Raw genomic sequence first — 21,519 nt, forward strand, 5'->3', positions numbered from 1 at the left:
ATACTAAATTTCTTAGCCACTTTTGGAGATGTTTATGGGCTAAGTTGGGGACTAAACTGCTTTTTAGTATTACTTGTCACCCCCAAACTGATGGACAAACTAAAGTAGTCAATAGAACATTGTCTACTATGCTTAGGGCTGTTTTGAAGAATAATAAGAAAATGTGGGAAGAATGCTTTCCTCATATTGAATTTGCTTATAATCGTTCATTGCATTCTACTACTAAGATGTGCCCTTTTGAAATTGTGTATGGTTTCCTACCTCGTGCACCAATTGATTTGTTGCCTCTTCCATCTTCGGAGAAGGTTAATTTTGATGCTAAAGAACGTGCTGAATTGATTTTAAAAATGCATGAGTTAACTAAGGAAAACATTGAGCGTATGAATGCTAAATATAAACTTGCTGGAGATAAGGGTAGAAAACATGTTGTGTTTGCACCTGGAGATCTTGTTTGGTTACATTTGCGTAAGGATAGATTTCCTAATTTGCGCAAATCAAAGCTAATGCCACGTGCTGATGGTCCTTTTAAGGTGTTAGAGAAAATAAATGATAATGCATATAAACTTGAGCTACCTGCAGATTTTGGGGTTAGTCCCACTTTTAACATTGCAGATTTGAAGCCTTATTTGGGTGAGGAAGATGAGCTTCCGTCGAGGACGACTTCATTTCAAGAAGGGGAGGATGATGAGGACATCAATACCATTGTTACACCCACAACCCCTACTGTTACATATAATGGACCAATTACTAGAGCTCGCGCACGCCAATTAAATTACCAGGTACTTTCGTTTCTTGGTAATGATTCTAATGTTCATGAGAATATGATGCTGCCTAAATTGGATACTTTTGTTTTCTTACAAATGAAGGGCCTAGCTTGGAGAAGGATGAACATTGGAGCAAGAACAAGCATGGAGTTGATGGCATGCCCAAGGGGAACAAGAACGGAGTTACAAGTGATGATTTCAGGACTTTGAAGCCACCATAAGGAGTGAATGAAGCCTTGGACGAAATATACAAGATGCCACTTCATAAATTTCGTCCAGAGGCTATTCTAGGTGCTGCGTCACCTTATTATTGGGCCAGGGCCATGTAATTTCAAAACACATAAGTATAGGCTATTTTTAGAGTCCGTATGTGTGGGGAAACAAGAGATAGGGTTGGTTTCGGACCCCTTCCCCAAGGGCCACGAAATCCCCCCCTCTTCCTCCATATATACAGCCCTTAGGGCACCGTTTAGACTTTGAGTTTTGTTTAGATTAAAAGTTCGCCATAGCTGCAACTTCGCATACTTCGTTTGTGTTCAATGACCAGACAAAGGCGTCACAGAACCCCACCTTGATCAGTAAAGCTTTCCTCTTATATTCGCAATATCCAGATTGCAATCTTAGTTTCTTGCTTGTTCTTCGTTTGCCTGCAGGAAACAGACCTTCGTGGTCAGGTTGATCGTGCTCCGGCGTGGTCAATAACCTCTCGGAGTTGGTTTAGCGATTTCTAAGGCGCGACGTCCTCGCACGTTCGTAGTCGGATCGTCAAAGTCGACTTCCTCCAAAATGATAGCCACCATCTCATCGAAAGACGGGACACCTTTGCCTCTATCATCGGGGAGCCCTCAAATATGTGTTTCATCACAAAAAACCGCACAAGGGAGACATGGTCGATCAGAAGACCCCGTATACACTGCATGCGACCCGAAAATTTGTATGGGTACGGTGGTGTGTGATGTGTTTAAATCCTGAATGCACAACTTCGATGGGCCACCAACTACATTACAAACTAAACACCGTACCCGACCCCAAGCCAGGTTCAATACGTACAATGTCGGTTTCCCAACTTCGAGGCGACGACGGCGGGGGGGTGTCATCCAACACATGCGCTCAAATTTTATTTGGTCTAACGTGGCACACATAGCAATAGGAAACCATCATGGCCAAACCCTTCTCGTTGTTGGGTCAAAGGGATAGATTGTGATACAGGGTTGCCCAATCTTCACGGAGGATCTGCTCTATGTTGCGAATCAACGCCACCTGAAAGGTACGAAGGAAACCCTCGATCCCAACCAACAACGCTGTCGGGTAAAGGATAACTAGTGCAGCCTGACGAGACCGAAGCTAACTATTGCAAATGCAACAACCAGCGACAAGTATTCGCCCAACCACACTCTTAGTTCCAATCCACGCAACCACGCACGAAGTTGGAAGCACGAACTGGTCGCCGCCTCAACGGCAGCTGTTGTAGAATCACAAAGTGAGTTTACCCTCTCACAAGGCAAGATTACAAGAGCTAAGGAAGAAGTGAACTCTCAAACAATATTCTGGTTGCACTTAGCTAACCTATGCCGAAATCAAATTGCCAAAGAGTTGTGGCTGAAGTGGGGGAAGGGCTATTTATACTAGGAACAGCCCTCCTAGTTTAGGTGTGAAACCAGGCCAAAAGAGGGGCTCAAATTCGTGCTAACCAGCTGGTCAAGGGAGCAAACTCATGGAGCCTCGCGCAGCAATTAATGCCCTGGACAGCTTGCATTGGAACTCTCATATCCTTTGACTCACGACTCCAAATGATGCACCGTTTGATTTTCCTGAAAGTAGACTTCATATGCTCTCCATTTTGTACTCCCACACATGCTGGATGCTCATATATTTGCGTTGCATGATTCAGCAAGTTCTGGGACGAATTCTGGAACTGCACATGCAACAATAGAGTGTTGAGATGGCTTGCTATTCTTCCTTGCGGTGTAACTAGTCGTCCTTGTCACCAAAACAAGGCTTTCATCAGAGCTGAAACTTGTTCTCTTCAAACTTGTTGTATGGGCTCCAAAACTTGTTTCTTCATGTGCTGAATGTTGTTGGTTGTCCTCAACATTGTATCTAAGTAAAATTAGCACACGAGATTTAGGCTGTATAAAGTTCTCATGGTCATTTGAATTATGATAAGCTAGGAGCGCGTTCACCTCGTGTGCTATTTGTTTGGCATGGCTCCTTGTCATGGGACCCAAATAGATCTTCTTTGTAGAAGCTTCACTTGATGGTTGAGATGATAAACGAGGTGAACCTGGGATGTCCTCATCATCCTCCCCCTCTTCAAAAGGAGTCGTCCTCGACTCTTGACCCTCTTGATCGAAGCATGGAGACAAATCAGCAACGTTGAATGTTGGACTCACAGCATAGTCTTCAGGAAGCTCGATCTTGTAAGCATTGTTATTGATCTTGGCCAAGACTTTGAATGGTCCATCTCCACGAGGCATTAGCTTGGATTTGCGCTTCTCTGGGAACTGATCTTTGCGCAAATTTATCCAAACCAGATCTCCGGGCTCAAAAGTCACCTTCTTGCGATTTTTGTTTGCCTTAGCAGCATAGTACTTGGACTTCCTTTCTACCTCTTCTCTGGTCTTCTCATGAATCTTCTTCACATATGCAACACGCTTTGAAGCCTCCATGTTACATCTCTCTTGCAATGGAAGTGGCAGCAAGTCAATTGGTGCAACTGGTTTGAATCCATATACCACCTCAAACGGGCACATGTTTGTGGTAGAGTGAACTGCCCGATTGTAAGCAAACTCCACGTGCGGCAAACACACTTCCCACTCCTTCAAATTCTTCTTGATCATTGTACGCAGCAAGGCTGAGAGTGTGCGGTTCACTACCTCTGTTTGCCCATCAGTTTGGGGGTGACACGTTGTTGAAAACAACAGCTTGGTTCCCAATTTTGCCCACAATGTTTTCCAAAAGTAGCTCATGAACTTCACATCTCGATCTGAAACATTAGTCCTTGGCATTCCATGCAAGCGAACAACTCCCTGAAAAATGAATCAGCAACATGTGAAGCATCGTCGTTCTTGTGGAACGGAATGAAGTGTGCCATTTTTGAGAACCTATCAACCACAACAAAAACTGAATCCCTCCCCCTCTTAGTCCTAGGTAGTCCTAAAACAAAATCCATGCTAATATCTTCCCAAGGAGCATTTGGAACAGGTAGGGGAGTATATAAACCATGGGGTTCAGTTTAGACTTAGCTTTGTGGCATATGATGCATCGCTGCACAAATCTCTCAACGTCCTTCCTCATCTTTGGCCAATAAAAGTGATCGGCCAACAGCTCATAAGTCTTCTCACGACCAAAGTGTCCCATTAATCCTCCTGCATGTGATTCCTGCAACAACAAAGGCCTAACCGACGAATCTGGAACACACAACTTGTTAGCCCTAAAAAGGAACCCATCATGCACATGGTATTTATCCCAACCTTTCCCATCTTTACATTTTGCATATGGTTCTGAAAATATATGATCAGTGCAATACACTTCTTTTAAGCGCTCAAGTCCTGGTACCTTCACTTCTAATTGTGTCAAAAGAACATGCCTACGGGACAAAGCATCAGCAACCATGTTTTCCTTTCCTTTCTTATACTTCACAACATATGGGAAAGTTTCAATGAATTCTACCCATTTAGCATGCCTACGATCCAGTTTAGCTTGGCCTTTCAAATGTTTCAAGGCCTCATGATTAGAATGTACAATAAACTCTTTAGGCCATAAGTAGTGTGGCCAAGTTTCAAGCACTCTAACCAAGGCATACAACTCTTTATCATAAACAGAATAATTCAGTTGTGCACCACTCAGCTTCTCACTAAAATATGCTATTGGTTTTCGTTCTTGCATTAACACACCTCCAATACCTATTTGATAAGGACATCAATACCATTGTTACACCCACAGCCCCTACTGTTACATATAATGGACCAATTACTAGAGCTCGCGCACGCCAATTAAATTACCAGGTACTTTCATTTCTTGGTAATGATTCTAATGTTCATGAGAATATGATGCTGCCTAAATTGGATACTTTTGTTCTGCTTACAAATGAAGGGCCTAGCTTGGAGAAGGATGAACATTGGAGCAAGAACAAGCATGGAGTTGATGGCATGCGCAAGGGGAACAAGAACGGAGTTACAAATGATGATTTCAGGACTTTGAAGCCACCAAAAGGAGTGAATGAAGCCTTGGACGAACTATACAAGATGTCACTTCATAAATTTCATCCAAAGGCTATTCTAGGTGCTGCGTCACCTTATTATTGGGCCAGGCCCATGTAATTTCGAAATACATAAGTATAGGTTGTTTTTAGAGTTCGTATGTGTGGGGAAACAAGAGATAGGGTTGGTTTCGGACCCCTTCCCCAAGGGCCACGAAATTCCCCCCCTTTCCTCCATATATACAGCCCTTAGGGCACCGTTTAGACTTTGGGGTTTTGTTTAGATTAAAAGTTCGTCATAGCTGCAACTTCGCGTACTTTGTTTGTGTTCAACGACTAGACAAAGGCGTCACAGAACCCCACCTTGATCAATAAAGCTTTCCTCTTATATTTGCAATATCCAGATTGCAATCTTAGTTTCTTGCTTGTTCTTCGTTTGCCTGTAGGAAACAGACCTTCGTGGTCAGGTTGATCGTGCTCCGGCGTGGTCAATAACCTCTCGGAGTTGGTTTAGCGATTGCTAAGGCGCGACATCCTTGCATGTTCGTAGTCGGATCGTCAAAGTCGACTTCCTCCAAAACGATAGCCACCATCTCATCGAAAGACGGGACACCTTTGCCCCTATCAAGTGGTATCAGATTTCCAGGTTGCTCGGTGAGATTTTACAGTTTTTCGTAGTTTAGATCGAGTCTGTTCTTCATACCTATAGTCCACGAAAAAGCCAAAAAAAATAGGGTTAGTTCATCCTATCTGAACCAATCTGAGCCTTTGCATAATCTTTTATGTGTTTGCTTTGTTGAGTTTGCGGTTGCATCATCGTGTCAAGTTGCTGGTCTTAGCGTCTAGTCCTTTAGAGTTTCGAGTTCTGTTCACAGGTTGTCACGTCGCCGCTGCCATATATCACCACCGCATCATCATCATCGCTGCTGCCATATACCACCACCGCACCAACTTCATCGCCGCTGCCATATACCAACACCACATATTCACCGCCAATTCGAGTCCATATACGCCACCACATATCCGCCGCCATCACGCCAATCCGTGTACACCTGCAACATATATCCGCCACCAGTCCGAGTTCCACCAGATTCATCTCCACCACCAGTCCCAGTTCCAGCAGATTCATCTCCGCCACTAGTCCTAGTCCAAGTCCAGTATTTTGTAACTATGTTTTGGATTTCCAGATCACGCCATACTCCGAGTCGTGACAGAGAAGGACTCCCAAACTTCTGTGTTACCCGCAGTACAAAAATAGTTCCAGTTTAAAAAAAACTAAGTCTGGAAAATTCTGGCTAGGCAGTTTTTAGACCATTTGTAGACTTTTTCGAAAAAAAATTGTTGCGGAGGAAAAAAAGAGAGGAAAAAAGTGCAAAAAAAAGTGAAAAAAAAAATTCAGAGTGTGCTCCTCCCTTGTTTACGTGCAGCGCCGTGATTTTGTTAGTGTTCTAGGCTCGCGTCTCTAGCATGGTCTAGCCTAGGACCAGCACAGTACCGTCGTTGAGCGTTTATTCAACTTTGCATATCTGAATTGATTATTGCTGACCCTTTTTGCTACCATATTATAAGCCTTCCCAGCTCCACATACATCTACGTCGTGCATTTGACTCTCCCTGGTAATCGCTCTATCCAAGCTTTGAGAGTTTTGACTACAACGGTTGCCGATCACCTCCTGCTGCTGGGTAAGAACTGGTAAGAAGTTGAGATTCGCTTGAAGGATTTGTGACACACCACCATCACCACCACTTCCTAGTAGTCTGTAGGATCATATTCTTTTGTGTTTCTATTGCTGCTAACCATGGCAGGATCACAAGCCGATGAGACTGATTGGGAGAACATGACGAACAAGGAGTTGCATGATAAATTTAGCAAATGATGAGTGGCCAGGTGGGAGATGTGCTAAACAGATTTGAATAGGCTATGGAGAGGATAGATGCCGTGGAGAAGTCGTTCGAGACAAAGCTGGATAACAAGTTTAATGAATTGCTCAAGCGTCTTCCCCAACCACCACCGGCTGCACCTGTCGCACCTCTACAACAACAACAACCACATCTCCAACGCCGCCTTCCAAATCAAGTGGGACAAGCACAATGCGTTCCAATTGAGACTGGTCAAACTTCGGGTGCCGCTGCACCTACTGTTGATGCTTCTTTGGCTCCTGCTACTACGGCGGCTGAGGAGGATGACGATTGTGCGGGCGATTATGAGGATGAGGTTGATCAAAATCAGAACTACGTGCAGCCACCAGCACCACCACCAGCAGGTCAACCTCAGGTATATATTCCCAACGGTAGGCCTGCACCACCACCTCAGGTATGAGATCATGACCATGTTCCTACACTGAAATTGAATATTCCACCATTTGAGGGTAGATACATTCCTGATGTATATCTTACTTGGGAGTTAGAAACTGAACAACGTTTTACATGTTTACAATATCCCGAGGAGAGACGGGTTGCTGCTGCTGTTTGTGCTTTAACTAGTTTTGCATGTGTATGGTGGTCTGAACATTGTAGATTATATCCTATTCCAACTACTTGGGCTGCTTTGAAAACTGCTATGCGTACTCGTCGGGTTCCACCATATTATCAACGTGAATTGCTTCAAAAACTGCAGCGTTTACGACAAGGGAAAAATTCTGTAGAAGAATATTATCAGGAATTACAAACTGGCATGATTAGATGTGGTATTGTTGAGGAGAATGAAGCTATGCTTGCACGTTTTATGGGTGGATTAAATAGAGAGATTCAGACCATTCTAGAGTATAAGGATTATAATAATATCACTCGTTTATTCCATCTTGCTTGTAAAGCTGAACGTGAAGTTCAGGATCGACAAGCATTGGCGCGAACTAACTTTTCTGCAGGTCGACCTTCATCATGGACACCGCGTGCATCTTCTACTTCCACTACACCAGCACCTCCATCAGGTTCCACCTCCAGGCGTGTTACAAGAAAACAGGCACAACCACCACTATTTGCCAAGAGCGCACCTGCCGGGCCTGCACAGAGCTCTTCTTCTTCCATGGCGTCAACAGGGCACACAAGTGATATTATTTGTCGTCGTTGTAAGGGAAGAGGACATTTTGCGAGAGAATGCAAATCTCAGCGTGTGATGATTGCTACTGAGGATGGTGGGTATGAGTCCGCTAGTGACTATGATGAGGAGACTTTGGCTCTTATTACACATGAAGAACACGGTGGAGATGATTCTGATCATGAGACGCAATACATGGCTGCTGAAAATGCTGACAGGTATGAATGTTCAGTTGCTCAACGTGTTTTGAGTGTGCAGGTTACACAAGCTGAGCAAAATCAGAGCCATAATTTATTCCATACAAAGGGAGTTGTGAAGGAACGTTCTATTCGCGTCATCATAGATGGCGGGAGTTGCAACAACTTGGGTAGCATGGAGATGGTGGAGAAGCTATCTCTCACCACAAGACCACATCCACATCCTTACTACATCCAATGGTTCAACAACAGCGGCAAGGTTAAGGTAACACGTACTGTTCGGGTGCATTTTAGTATCTCTACATATGCTGATTATGTTGATTGTGATGTGGTACCTATGCAAGCATGTTCCTTATTACTTGGTAGACCATGGCAATTTGATAAAAATTCTGTACACCATGGTAGAAACAATCAGTATACTCTTGTTCATAAGGATACAAATATTACTTTGCTTCCTATGACTCCGGATTCCATTTTGAAAGATGATATTCATAGAGCTAATAAAGCAAAACAGGAGAAAAATAAGAGTGAAAATCAGATTGTGGCAAAAGAATTTGAGCAACAAATGAAGCCTAATAATAAACCATCTAGTGTTGCTTCTGAATTTAAATTGAAAAGTGCATGTTTATTTGCCACCAAATCTGATATTGATGAGCTAGTTTTTAGCAAATCTATTTGCTATGCTTTTGTGTGCAAAGAGGCATTATTTTCATTTGAGGACGTGCCTTCCTCTTTGCCCCCTGCAGTCACTAACATTTTGCAGGAGTTCGCCGACGTCTTCCCACAAGACGTGCTACCGGGATTACCACCTATTCGAGCGATTGAGCATCAAATTGACTTAATTCCCGGTGCATCGCTACCCAACCGTGCACCATGCCGTACCAATCCAGAAGAGACGAAGGAGATTATGCGTCAAGTACAGGAGCTGCTCGACAAAGGTTATATTCGCGAATCCCTTAGTCCTTGTATTGTTCCTATTATTCTAGTGCCGAAAAAGGATGGTACGTCGCGTATGTGTGTTGATTGTAGAGGCATTAATAATATTACTATTCGTTATCGTCATCCTATTCCTAGGCTAGATGATATGCTTGATGAATTGAGTGGCTCTACAATATTCTCCAAAGTTGATTTGTGTAGTGGATACCATCAAATTCGTATGAAATTGGGAGATGAATGGAAAACAGCATTTAAAACTAAGTTTGGTTTATATGAGTGGTTAGTCATGCCTTTTGGGTTAACTAATGCACCTAGTACTTTCATGAGACTAATGAACGAAGTTTTACGTGCTTTCATTGGACGATTTGTGGTAGTCTATTTTGATGATATACTGATCTATAGCAAATCTTTTGAAGAACATTTGGAACATTTACGTGCTGTTTTTATTGCTCTACGTGATGCATGTTTGTTTGGTAACCTTGGGAAGTGCACCTTTTGCACCGACCGAGTATCTTTTCTTGGCTATGTTGTTACTCCACAGGGAATTGAAGTTGATAAAGCCAAGATTGAAGCTATTGAGAGTTGGCCGCATCCCAAAAGGGTCACACACGTGCGGAGTTTTCTTGGACTCGCTGGTTTCTATAGGCGTTTTGTGAGAGATTTTAGCACCATTGCTGCACCTCTCAACGAGCTTACAAAGAAGGATGTGCCTTTTGTTTGGGGTACCGCACAGGAAGAAGCCTTCACGGTATTGAAAGATAAGTTGACACATGCTCGTGGAATTGGATTAGGAGGTGTGTTATTACAAGATGGCAAACCTGTTGCATACTTTTCTGAAAAATTGAGTGGGCCTAGTCTGAACTATTCTACTTATGATAAAGAATTATATGCTCTTGTTCGGACTTTAGAAACATGGCAACATTATTTAGGGCCCAAAGAATTTGTTATACATTCTGATCATGAATCTTTGAAACACATTAAAAGTCAAGCAAAACTGAACCGTAGACATGCTAAATGGGTTGAATTCATTGAGACTTTCCCTTATGTCATTAAACACAAGAAGGGTAAAGAAAATGTTATTGCTGATGCATTGTCTCGTCGTTATACTATGCTTTCACAACTTGACTTTAAAATATTTGGTTTGGAGACCATCAAAGATCAATATGTGCATGATGCTGAATTTAAAGATGTATTGCAGAATTGTAAAGAAGGTAGAACATGGAACAAGTTCGTCGTTAATGATGGATTTGTGTTTCATGCTAACAAGCTATGCATTCCAGCTAGCTCCGTTCGTCTTTTGTTGTTGCAGGAGGCGCATGGAGGAGGACTAATGGGACACTTTGGCGTGAAGAATACGGAGGATATACTTGCTACACATTTCTTTTGGCCAAAGATGAGACGGGATGTTGAGCGTTATGTTGCTCGCTGCACTACATGTGAAAAAGCTAAGTCACGACTCAATCCTCATGGTTTATATATGCCTTTGCCTGTACCTAGTGTTCCTTGGGAGGATATATCTATGGACTTTGTTTTAGGTTTACCTCGAACAAAGAAGGGGAGGGATAGCATATTTGTTGTCGTGGACAGATTCTCGAAAATGGCACACTTTATACCATGTCATAAAAGCGATGATGCTGTTAATGTTGCTGATTTGTTCTTTCGTGAAATTATTCGCTTGCATGGTGTGCCAAATACTATTGTTTCAGATCGTGATACTAAATTTCTTAGCCACTTTTGGAGATGTTTATGGGCTAAGTTGGGGACTAAACTGCTTTTTAGTACTACTTGTCACCCCCAAACTGATGGACAAACTGAAGTAGTCAATAGAACATTGTCTACTATGCTTAGGGCTGTTTTGAAGAATAATAAGAAAATGTGGGAAGAATGCTTGCCTCATATTGAATTTGCTTATAATCGTTCATTGCACTCTACTACTAAGATGTGCCCTTTTGAAATTGTGTATGGTTTCCTACCTCGTGCACCAATTGATTTGTTGCCTCTTCCATCTTCGGAGAAGGTTAATTTTGATGCTAAAGAACGTGCTGAATTGATTTTAAAAATGCATGAGTTAACTAAGGAAAACATTGAGCGTATGAATGCTAAATATAAACTTGCTGGAGATAAGGGTAGAAAGCATGTTGTGTTTGCACCTGGAGATCTACTTTGGTTACATTTGCGTAAGGATAGATTTCCTAATTTACGCAAATCAAAGCTAATGCCACGTGCTGATGGTCCTTTTAATGTGTTAGAGAAAATAAATGATAATGCATATAAACTTGAGCTACCTGCAGATTTTGGGGTTAGTCCCACTTTTAACATTGCAGATTTGAAGCCTTATTTGGGTGAGGAAGACGAGCTTCCGTCGAGGACGACTTCATTTCAAGAAGGGGAGGATGATGAGGACATCAATACCATTGTTACACCCACATCCCCTACTGTTACATATAATGGACCAATTACTAGAGCTCGCGCACGCCAATTAAATTACCAGGTACTTTCGTTTCTTGGTAATGATTCTAATGTTCATGAGAATATGATGCTGCCTAAATTGGATACTTTTGTTTTGCTTACAAATGAAGGGCCTAGCTTGGAGAAGGATGAACATTGGAGCAAGAACAAGCATGGAGTTGATGGCATGCGCAAGGGGAACAAGAACGGAGTTACAAGTGATGATTTCAGGACTTTGAAGCCACCATAAGGAGTGAATGAAGCCTTGGACGAAATATACAAGATGCCACTTCATAAATTTCGTCCAGACGCTATTCTAGGTGCTGCGTCACCTTATTATTGGGCCAGGCCCATGTAATTTTGAAATACATAAGTATAGGCTGTTTTTAGATTTCGTATGTGTGGGAAAACAAGAGATAGGGTTAGTTTCGGACCCCTTCCCCAAGGGCCACGAAATTCCCCCCTCTTCCTCCATATATACAGCCCTTAGGGCACCGTTTAGACTTTGGGGTTTTGTTTAGATTAAAAGTTCACCATAGCTGCAACTTCGCGTACGTCGTTTGTGTTCAACGACCAGACAAAGGCATCACAGAACCCCACCTTGATGAATAAAGCTTTCCTCTTATATTCTCAATATCCAGATTGCAATCTTAGTTTCTTGCTTGTTCTTCGTTTGCCTGCAGGAAACAGACCTTCGTGGTCAGGTTGATCGTGCTCCGGCGTGGTCAATAACCTCTCGGAGTTGGTTTAGCGATTGCTAAGGCGCGACGTCCTCGCACGTTCGTTGTCGGATCGTCAAAGTCGACTTCCTCCAAAACGATAGCCACCATCTCATCGAAAGACGGGACACCTTTGCCCCTATCACTATTCTACTAGCATCACATTCTATCTCAAAAGTTTTAGTGAAATCAGGTAGAATCAGCAAAGGTGCTTCAGTTAATTGTTTCCTAAGCTCAAGAAATGCTTCTTCTTGTGGTGCACCCCATTTAAAGGGAATTCCTTTCTTTGTCAATTCATTCAAAGGTGCAGCAATTGTACTAAAATCTTTCACAAACCTCCGGTAGAAACCAGCAAGGCCATGAAAACTTCTCACCTGGCTTACATTCATTGGAGTTGGCTAATTCTTGATTGCTTCCACCTTAGATTCATCCACTTCAATTCCCTGTCCTGAAACGACATAGCCAAGAAAAACAACCTTGTTTGTGCAAAAGGAGCACTTCTCAATGTTACCATATAGTTTTTCTGTCCTTAGCACATTCAGCACTTGTTTTAGATGTTTAATATGTTCCTCAATGGATCTGCTATAGATTAGGATGTCATCAAAGTACACAACAACAAATTTGCCAATGTAAAGTCTCAAAACATGGTTCATCAATCTCATGAATGTACTTGGTGCATGTTAATCCAAAAGGCATGACTAAACCACTCATACAACCCAAATTTTGTTTTGAAAGCAGTTTTCCATTCATCTCCTTCTTTCATCCTAATCTGATGGTATCCACTCCTCAAATCAATTTTAGAGAAAATAGTAGAGCCACTCAATTCATCAAGCATATCATCTAACCTAGGAATAGGATGACGATACCTAATAGTTATAATATTGATAGGCCTACAATCCATTACCAATCGCCATGTGTCATCTTTCTTGGGCACCAAAATCACAAGTACAGCACAAGGACTTAAGCTTTCACGCACATAACCTTTATCTAAAAGTTCTTGTACCTGCCTTTGTATCTCCTTTGTTTCTTCAGGATTGGTGTGGTAGGGAGGTCGATTCGGAAGTGATGCTCCTGGGATGAGGTCAATCTGATGTTCTATGGCACGCAAGGGAGGTAGACCAGCGGGTACTTCCTCCGGAAAAACATCCTCGAATTCCTGCAAGACATCACAAACAGCACTAGGGAGACATGTTAAGTCGTTAGCTGAGAGCAAAGCATCTTTGTACACAAGTACAACGACCACTTGATTTGGGTTGAGCCTCACATCTCTCAGTTCTGATTTGGTGGCTAACATTACTAAGTTCTCTCCCTCTCTTTTATTCTTCTCTCTCAGATTTGGCTTGTGGCGCTCACTCACCGATTTGTGGATCTCTCTCTCTCTCTCGCTCTTTTTCTCTCCCTCTTTCTTGCTCACTATTTTTACTTCAAAAACTTTCTGCAAGTGCTCAGCCATGATTTGTTGGGGTGTCATGGGTCTAAGCACCAAGTCTTTTCCTCTCCACTTGATGGTGTATGATTGGTTCTGCCACAATGTTGAGCTGAATGATCATATTGCCACGGCCTGCCCAACAGCAAGTGACACACCTTCATTGGCACCACATCACACTCAACGGTGTCATTATAATCTCCAATCTTGAATTGCACCTGTACCATGTGTGTGATCTTAATCTCTCCACATTCACTCAACCATTGTATATGATATGGATGAGGGTGTTGTAGCAGCTTCAGCCCAAGCTTATCACACATTTCTTTGCTTGCAAGATTGTGACAACTCCCACCATCAACAATTACCTTGCATACCTTGTCTTGCACTTTGGCTCTTGTTTGAAAGTCGTTGTCCATTCTCAGCTTCTTTGATCTGCACACTCAAAACTTTAGTGACAACAAGAGTGGCACCTTGCTCATAATCACAATAGGTTTGCTCATCACCATCTTCAGTTTCTTCTTCAGGTTCACTACAAGACTCATATTTTCCATTCTCGGTGATCAGCATGGTACGCTTGTTGGGACAATCCTTCTTCATGTGGCCACGTCCCTTACATGTAAAGCACTCTATCTCACTAGTTTTCCCCGTGGAGCCAATGGAGGATGAACTAAGCTGCAAATTTGCTCTTCTCCTTCGAATTTGATGCATCATTTCTGCTCGTGGTTGCACGTGCATGGGGCTGATTTCCACCACCAGAACTAGTCATAATACCTTGACCAACATTGAATTGAGGTACAAACTTACTCCCACTTGATGTAGCTCGAGCTGTGAAGGATGTAGTTCTGTTTTGCTTCGAGTCTTCTTGCAATTGACGTTCAGCCTTAGAAGCAAGATGTACCAGCTCTACCACATTACGATATGGCTGCAAATCAACCACTCGTTTAACATTAGGATTCAGCCCATAGAGGAACCTTGCCATGGACTGCTCCTCATCTTCATGTATGTTGGCTCTTATCATTGCCTTCTCCATCTCCTTATGATACTCCTCAACTGATAACTTTCCTTGCCTCAAATTCTGGAGCTTATCAGAGATGTCACATCTATAATGCCTTGGGACAAATCTTGCCCTCATCTCTCTTTTCATTTCTGTCCATGTAGCAACAGTAGGCTCTCCTTCTTCTTCTCGCTGAATCTGAACTTGCTCCCACCAAATTAGAGCACAGTCTTCAAACTCAAGTGAGGCCATTGGTAATTTCTTCTCTTCAGAGTAGTTGTGCATGCGGAAAATCTTGTCAACCTTCAATTCCCATGTGAGATAACTTTCTGGATCAGATCCACCATCAAACTTGGGCATGGTAAATTTCAGCTTTCCAAACCTCTCCTCCTCCTGCCGTCCATGACCATAGTTTCTACGATGATGAAATCTGTCATTCTGGTGCATGCCATCTTCATCTTCATCAAACTCATCTCCACTACCTTCATGGTGCAGATTTGCTCTTCGGTGGCCTCCTCTAAGACCACGACCAGCAGCAGCTTCATGATGACCACGTCCATTACCATGATCATTTCCATGTCCGGGACCGGGAGGTATCATGGCATGGGGAGCAGGAGCACGGTTTCTTCTAGCTTGTGCATTGGAGGCAGCACCTTCCCCATCAGTTACATTTTGTTCTTCACCATGGACACTTGCATCTTCTCGGTTCTGACGAAGCTCTCGCACAATATCAGCAACAATACCAGTCCTCATGGCTGCCATGTTCTGAGTGAGTTGCTCATCAACATTACCCATAAGTTGCTGCAAATCTCTCGACAACTTGTCTTGCTTCTCTTCAATTGGGTCAAGGCTATTTCTGAACTCTCGGCGGAGATGATCACGTAATGCATTGAAGTGAAACCGTGTGACGGGCTGATTGAGATGCCCATTTCCTCCAACATCATACTCGTTTTCTTCACCTGCCATGGTTAGTTCTCCAAAAGCCCTTTAGTACTAGAAGCATATATGTGGATAACAACTCAAGCTCACCTCACTTACCAACCGAAGCTCATGTAACTTCCAAGTGAGAGCAGAATCATGCTCAACCGTGGTGTCGATGGTTGGTATACAAAGAGTGATAATCAAGCGAATACAAGTCTAGGGTTGCACATGCGGGGCTGTTTGGTGGAGTTTGGGTGGGGTATATATGTAGCAAAAGATGCACTAATCTGCAATCTAGATATTCTTGAACCAAGTAATCATCCACACAAGATTCTAATGCATTTAGTTGCTGAATGAGATATACGTGAGGTACATGCAACTCTCGCCAAGGAATCAGATTTGCTGCAAGCAAGGATTGAAGACTTTGCACACTTGACACGTTTTAGCTCACAACACAAACAGGGATTTCTCAAGATACAAGTGAAGAACAATCCCAAGTTTTCTCTCTTTTGCTTCTTGCACACACTTTCTTTCTTTGGGCAGATCTCTTTTTGTTTTTGCCTCTTTTCTTTTTTGCTCTTTTTTTGACAAACTTTCAACAAGGGTGAAATGTATATCTCTGTTTGCACAAAAAATGATACGGGGTTGCCCAATCTTCACGGAGGATCTGCTCTATGTTGCGACTCAACGCCACCTGAAGGGTATGAAGGAAACCCTCGATCCCAACCAACAACGCTATCGGGTAAAGGATAACTAGTGCAACCTGACGGGACCGAAGCTAACTATTGCAAATGCAACAACCAGCGACAAGTATTCGCCCAACCACACTCTTAGTTCCAATCCACGCACGAAGTTGGAAGCACGAACTGGTCGCCGCCTCAACGGCAGCTGTTGTAAAATCACAAAGTGAGTTTACCCTCTCACAAGGCAAGATTACAAGAGCTAAGGAGGAAGTGAACTCTCAAACAATATTTTGGTTGCACTTAGCTAACCTATGCCGAAATCAAATTGCCAAAGAGTTGTGGCTGAAGTGGGGGAAGGGGTATTTATACAAGGAACAACCCTCCTAGTTTAGGTGTGAAACCAGGCCAAAAGAGGGGCTCAAATTCGTGCTAACCAGCTGGTCAAGGGAGCAAACTCATGGAGCCTTGCGCAGCAATTAATGCCCTGGACAGCTTGCATTGGAACTCTCATATCCTTTGACTCAGGACTCCAAATGATGCACCGTTTGATTTTCCTGAAAGTAGACTTCATATGCTCTCCATTTTGTACTCCCACACATGCTGGATGCTCATATATTTGCGTTGCATGATTCAGCAAGTTCTGGGACGAATTCTGGAACTGCACATGCAACAATAGAGTGTTGAGATGGCTTGCTATTCTTCCTTGTGCTGTAACTAGTCGTCCGTGTCACCAAAACAAGGCTTTCATCAGAGCTGAAACTTGTTCTCTTCAAACTTGTTGTATGGGATCCAAAACTTGTTTCTTCATGTGTTGAATGTTGTTGGTTGTCCTCAACATTGTATCTAAGTAAAATCAGCACACGAGATTTAGGCAGTATAAAGTTCTCATGGTCATTTGAATTATGATAAGCTAGGAGCGCGTTCACCTCTTGTGCTATTTGTTTGGCACGGCTCCTTGTCATGGGACCCAAATAGATCTTCTTTGTAGAAGCTTCACTTGATGGCTGAGATGATAAACGAGGTGAACCTGGGATGTCCTCATCAGATTGTGTGGGCCCCCCTCATTGTCGGTAAAGGATAATATATACCTCAGGGAGCCCACAGATATGTGCAGCGTCTATAAACCGCACAAGGAAGGCATGCTTGATCAGAACACCCTCCCCCTATACCTTGCATGCGACTTAAAAAAGGTTTATATAATCGCCATGACAGGTCACTATAGAGTCAATCATTTCTTTAATTTTTTAGAGCAAAAAATAATCAATAAAAACATAGTCTACAAATTAGCAAAACAAGGATCCCAAGGTTTATATAATCGTCATGACAGGTCACTATAGAGATATTATCTCTTTATCTCTATAATGACCATGTCATAGCATTTAAATGAAGCTTGAGATATGCAACTTCCCACCGGGTCACCCATCCTTGGACTACTCCAGCCCGAGCATGCTTAACTTCTGCATTCTATTCGACTAGGCTAGCGGATGGGAAGCCGCACCTTGCTGATAGGAATTGCCTCCTTGCCTTTAAGGCGTTTCACAATGGTCACCCTATGGGACCTACTCCCTCCTTTCACACACATTTGTGCTTTTAGAAACTGTGTGCGATATTTACATGGCCGGTGTGTCGCCGCCTAGCCTACAATGATCACTGACACTGGTAGCGGGGAAACGATGGGAGAAGAGGCGGGAAACCGATGACAGGAGTGGCGGGAAACGGTAGCATGTTTGGATATATAACAACATTAATATAGAAAACTTAATAGATAAGGAAGCGTGAGCTAGCACGACGCATGTGCACAGTGCTTACCCATATACTGCATGTGATGTCGAAAGGGCTAAAGATTGTCGTCCGATCTGGGGGCATCCAACGGTGCAGAAGTACGATCCGTGGGGTTTGGGTTCTGGCCAATCAGAACACACGACTCAGATCGCGCGCGCAGCAGGGGGAGGGGGCATCGGCCACGGTTTGGTAGGCACACGACTTTCTGAGTGAATTGTGTGCTATTTGAAAACATTTCGTGAGAAGAATCTCGGTTTTTAAATCCCTGTAAATCCAGAACTCACCCAAAAATCATGAAACTTGGCATGGTGTAACGACATGGCACATATATGTCGAGGAATTTTTTTCTTCATTTTGACGCAAGTTTTATTACAAGCCTCTTACAAACCGGAGCTTCTCTCAAAGAAGCCTCATGGTTCCAATAGGGAAACGTGTCCCCCGTGTGGGCGAGACAATAATCACTGCCTCTTTTCACCTTGTATTTTCTTCTACGGGCAACGTGGAACAACAGGATATCCGTGCTGAAATTTAAACTTATTCAGGGTTCGTTTGGCCTTTTTATACACTAATTGAGTTTCCAAGGCATTTAATGTCCATAATTCAAATATGAACTACAAATACATGCTCCAATTCACCAACATGGCTAGAACAATTATACATGTGTCCTTGGGTGCATGTTTAGGTCCCATGCCATGAATGGAAACGAATTACAACTGTACCGGCGTCCTGGCTCGTTCTCAAACATTTGGAATCTCAGTTTTTAAATGCCCATAAATCCAAAACTCACCAGAAAGTCATGAAAGTTTGGCACGATGTCACGTCATGGCACATATATGTCGTGGTAAAAACATTGTCCAATTTGGGCCAAGCTTTATTACAAACCTCTTACAAACCGGAGCTTCTCTCAAAGAAGCCTCATGGTTCCGATAGGGAAACGTGTTCCCCTTGTGGGCGAAACATAATCACTGCCTCTTTTCACCTTGTATTTTCTTCTATAGGCAACATGGAACGACATGATATCCGTGCTGAAATTTAAACTTATTCAGGGTTCGTTTGGCCTTTTTATACACTAATTGAGTTTCCTATGCATTTAATGTCCATAATTCAAATCTGGACTACAAATACATGCTCCAGTTCAGCAAAATGGCTAGAAAATTAAAAATGTGTCCTTGGGTGCATGTTTAGGTCCCATGACAAGAATGGGAATGAATTACAACCGTACCGGCGTCCTTGCTCGTCCTCAAACATTTGGAATCTTGGTTTTTAAATCCCCATAAATCCAAAACTCACCAGAAAGTCATCAAAGGTGGCATGGTGTCACGTCATGGCACATATATCTCGTGGTAAAAACATTGTCCAATTTGGGCCAAGCTTTATTACAAACCTCTTACAAATCAGAGCCTGTCGCAAGAACCCTCGTGCCTTCGATAGGGAAACGTGTCCCCTTGTGGGCGAAACGATAATCGCTCCCTCTTCTAGCCTTGTATTTTCTTCTACACGCAGCACGGAACAACGGGAGATTCACGCTGAACTTTGAAATTATTCAGGGTTCGTTTGACCTTTTTTATTCATTAATTGAGTTTTCTAGGCATTTAATGTCCATAATTCAAATCCGAACTACAAATACATGCTCCAGTGCACCAAAATAGCTAGAAAAAACGTACATGTGTCCTTGGGGTGCATGTTTAGGTCCCATGGAACGAATGGGAATGAATTCAACCGTCTCGGCGTCCTGGCTTGGCCACAAACATTGCAAATCTTGGTTTTTAAATCTTTGTAAATCCCAAACTCACCAGGAAATCATGAAACCTAGCATGGTGTCACTACATGGCACGTATATGTCGTGGTAAAATAATTTTCCAATTTGGGCCAAGCTATATTACAAGCCTCTTAAAAACAGAAGCTTCTCGCAATCCTCGTGGTTCCGGTAGGGAAACATGCTCCTCTTGTGGGCGGAACGATAATCGCTGCCTCTTCTCGCCTTGAACTTTGTTTTCTACAGGCAACATAGAATAACAGGAGTATCGTGCTGAAATTTGAAACTGTTCAGGGTTCGTTTGGCCATTGTATATATTAATTAAGTTTTATATGCATTTAATGTAGTCCATAATTCAAATTTGAACTACAAGCACATGCCCCGGTGAAGTAAAATGGGTGGGAAATTGTACATGTGTCATTTGGTGCATGTTCAGGTCTCATTTAAGGAATGGGAATGAATTACAAACTTCTCGTCGTCCTGAAACATTGAGAATCTCGGTTTTTAAATCCCAGTATATCGAAAACTCACCCAAAAAACATGAAACTTGGCTTGGTTTCATGACATGGCACATATATGATGTGGTAAAAAAATCATCCAGTTTGAGACTAGGCACACACATTAATAGCCAAAGAAGTCCTTTTGAAACAAATAGCTGACACGTTAATATCGCAAACAGTTGCATTATATGAACCGTGTGTTCCCATAAACATTAAAGTGCGGCCACTACCTCTGCCAAAATTTAACCATACTCGGTGGCCTGCGTGCAGCTGTTTGATTAGACGGGATGAGCGCGTGAAGTCCGCCGTGCAGGCTCGACGCGACGCATGCGAGCAGTCCACCGCGTTGGCTCGACGGGACGCGTGCATCCTGTCCACCTCGCAGGCTAGACGGGACACGTGCGAGCAGCAAGGTCGGCCATGCTCACCGGGAAGCGAGCTCTTTGACCTCCATCCACCAACCCCCCGCCTTGCTCACAACTTCTCCATTAATGGCGGTCGAGCCGCTGTTTAACACGCGGTTAATTAAAGAACCTGGACGGAGGGTGCTTGCTTGTGATTCCATAGCAGCATTTGCTTTGTTCGTGTTTTCAACTCGTATTTGGCCTAATTTAAATTGCCACATAGGGCAACGGATAATACGACCACAAATAAAATGGCAACGGATGATACGATGACAAATTTACAATGGCACGGATAATAATTGTCTTACATATTCCGGATAATTTAAGATGCCACATGCGGCAAAGCCCAGAAGACACGAGGGCAAGAGAAGAAGGAAATCACAGACAACGATCTGGGTCGCTACTGTCTCTAGTCATCGATGGATCGCCGGGCGACGACATCCTCTAGCTCCTTCTTCAATTCCTCACGAGTTTGCTTGAAAGCAGCCACGGATTCCTCCACCTCCTGCTCGTGCTCGATCCGGAGCTTCCTCAACTCACCCATCAGTTCCTCGACGACCGCTATCAGCGTCATCCCTGAGGCACTGCTCTGCTCATGCAGCATCTTCCAGTCGGCGGCCTCCTCTTCCTCCTTCTCGGCGAGCGCCTTGAGGAGCTTCGCATTATCACCCATGAGTTGCTCGACGAGGCCGGTCTCCTTATCAACCGAGGCATCACTGATCTCGAGCAGCTTCATCAAGCCGTTGACAAGC

The sequence above is a fragment of the Triticum aestivum genome, chromosome 5D (assembly GCF_018294505.1).
Source record: "Triticum aestivum cultivar Chinese Spring chromosome 5D, IWGSC CS RefSeq v2.1, whole genome shotgun sequence".
Lineage (NCBI taxonomy): Eukaryota > Viridiplantae > Streptophyta > Magnoliopsida > Poales > Poaceae > Triticum > Triticum aestivum.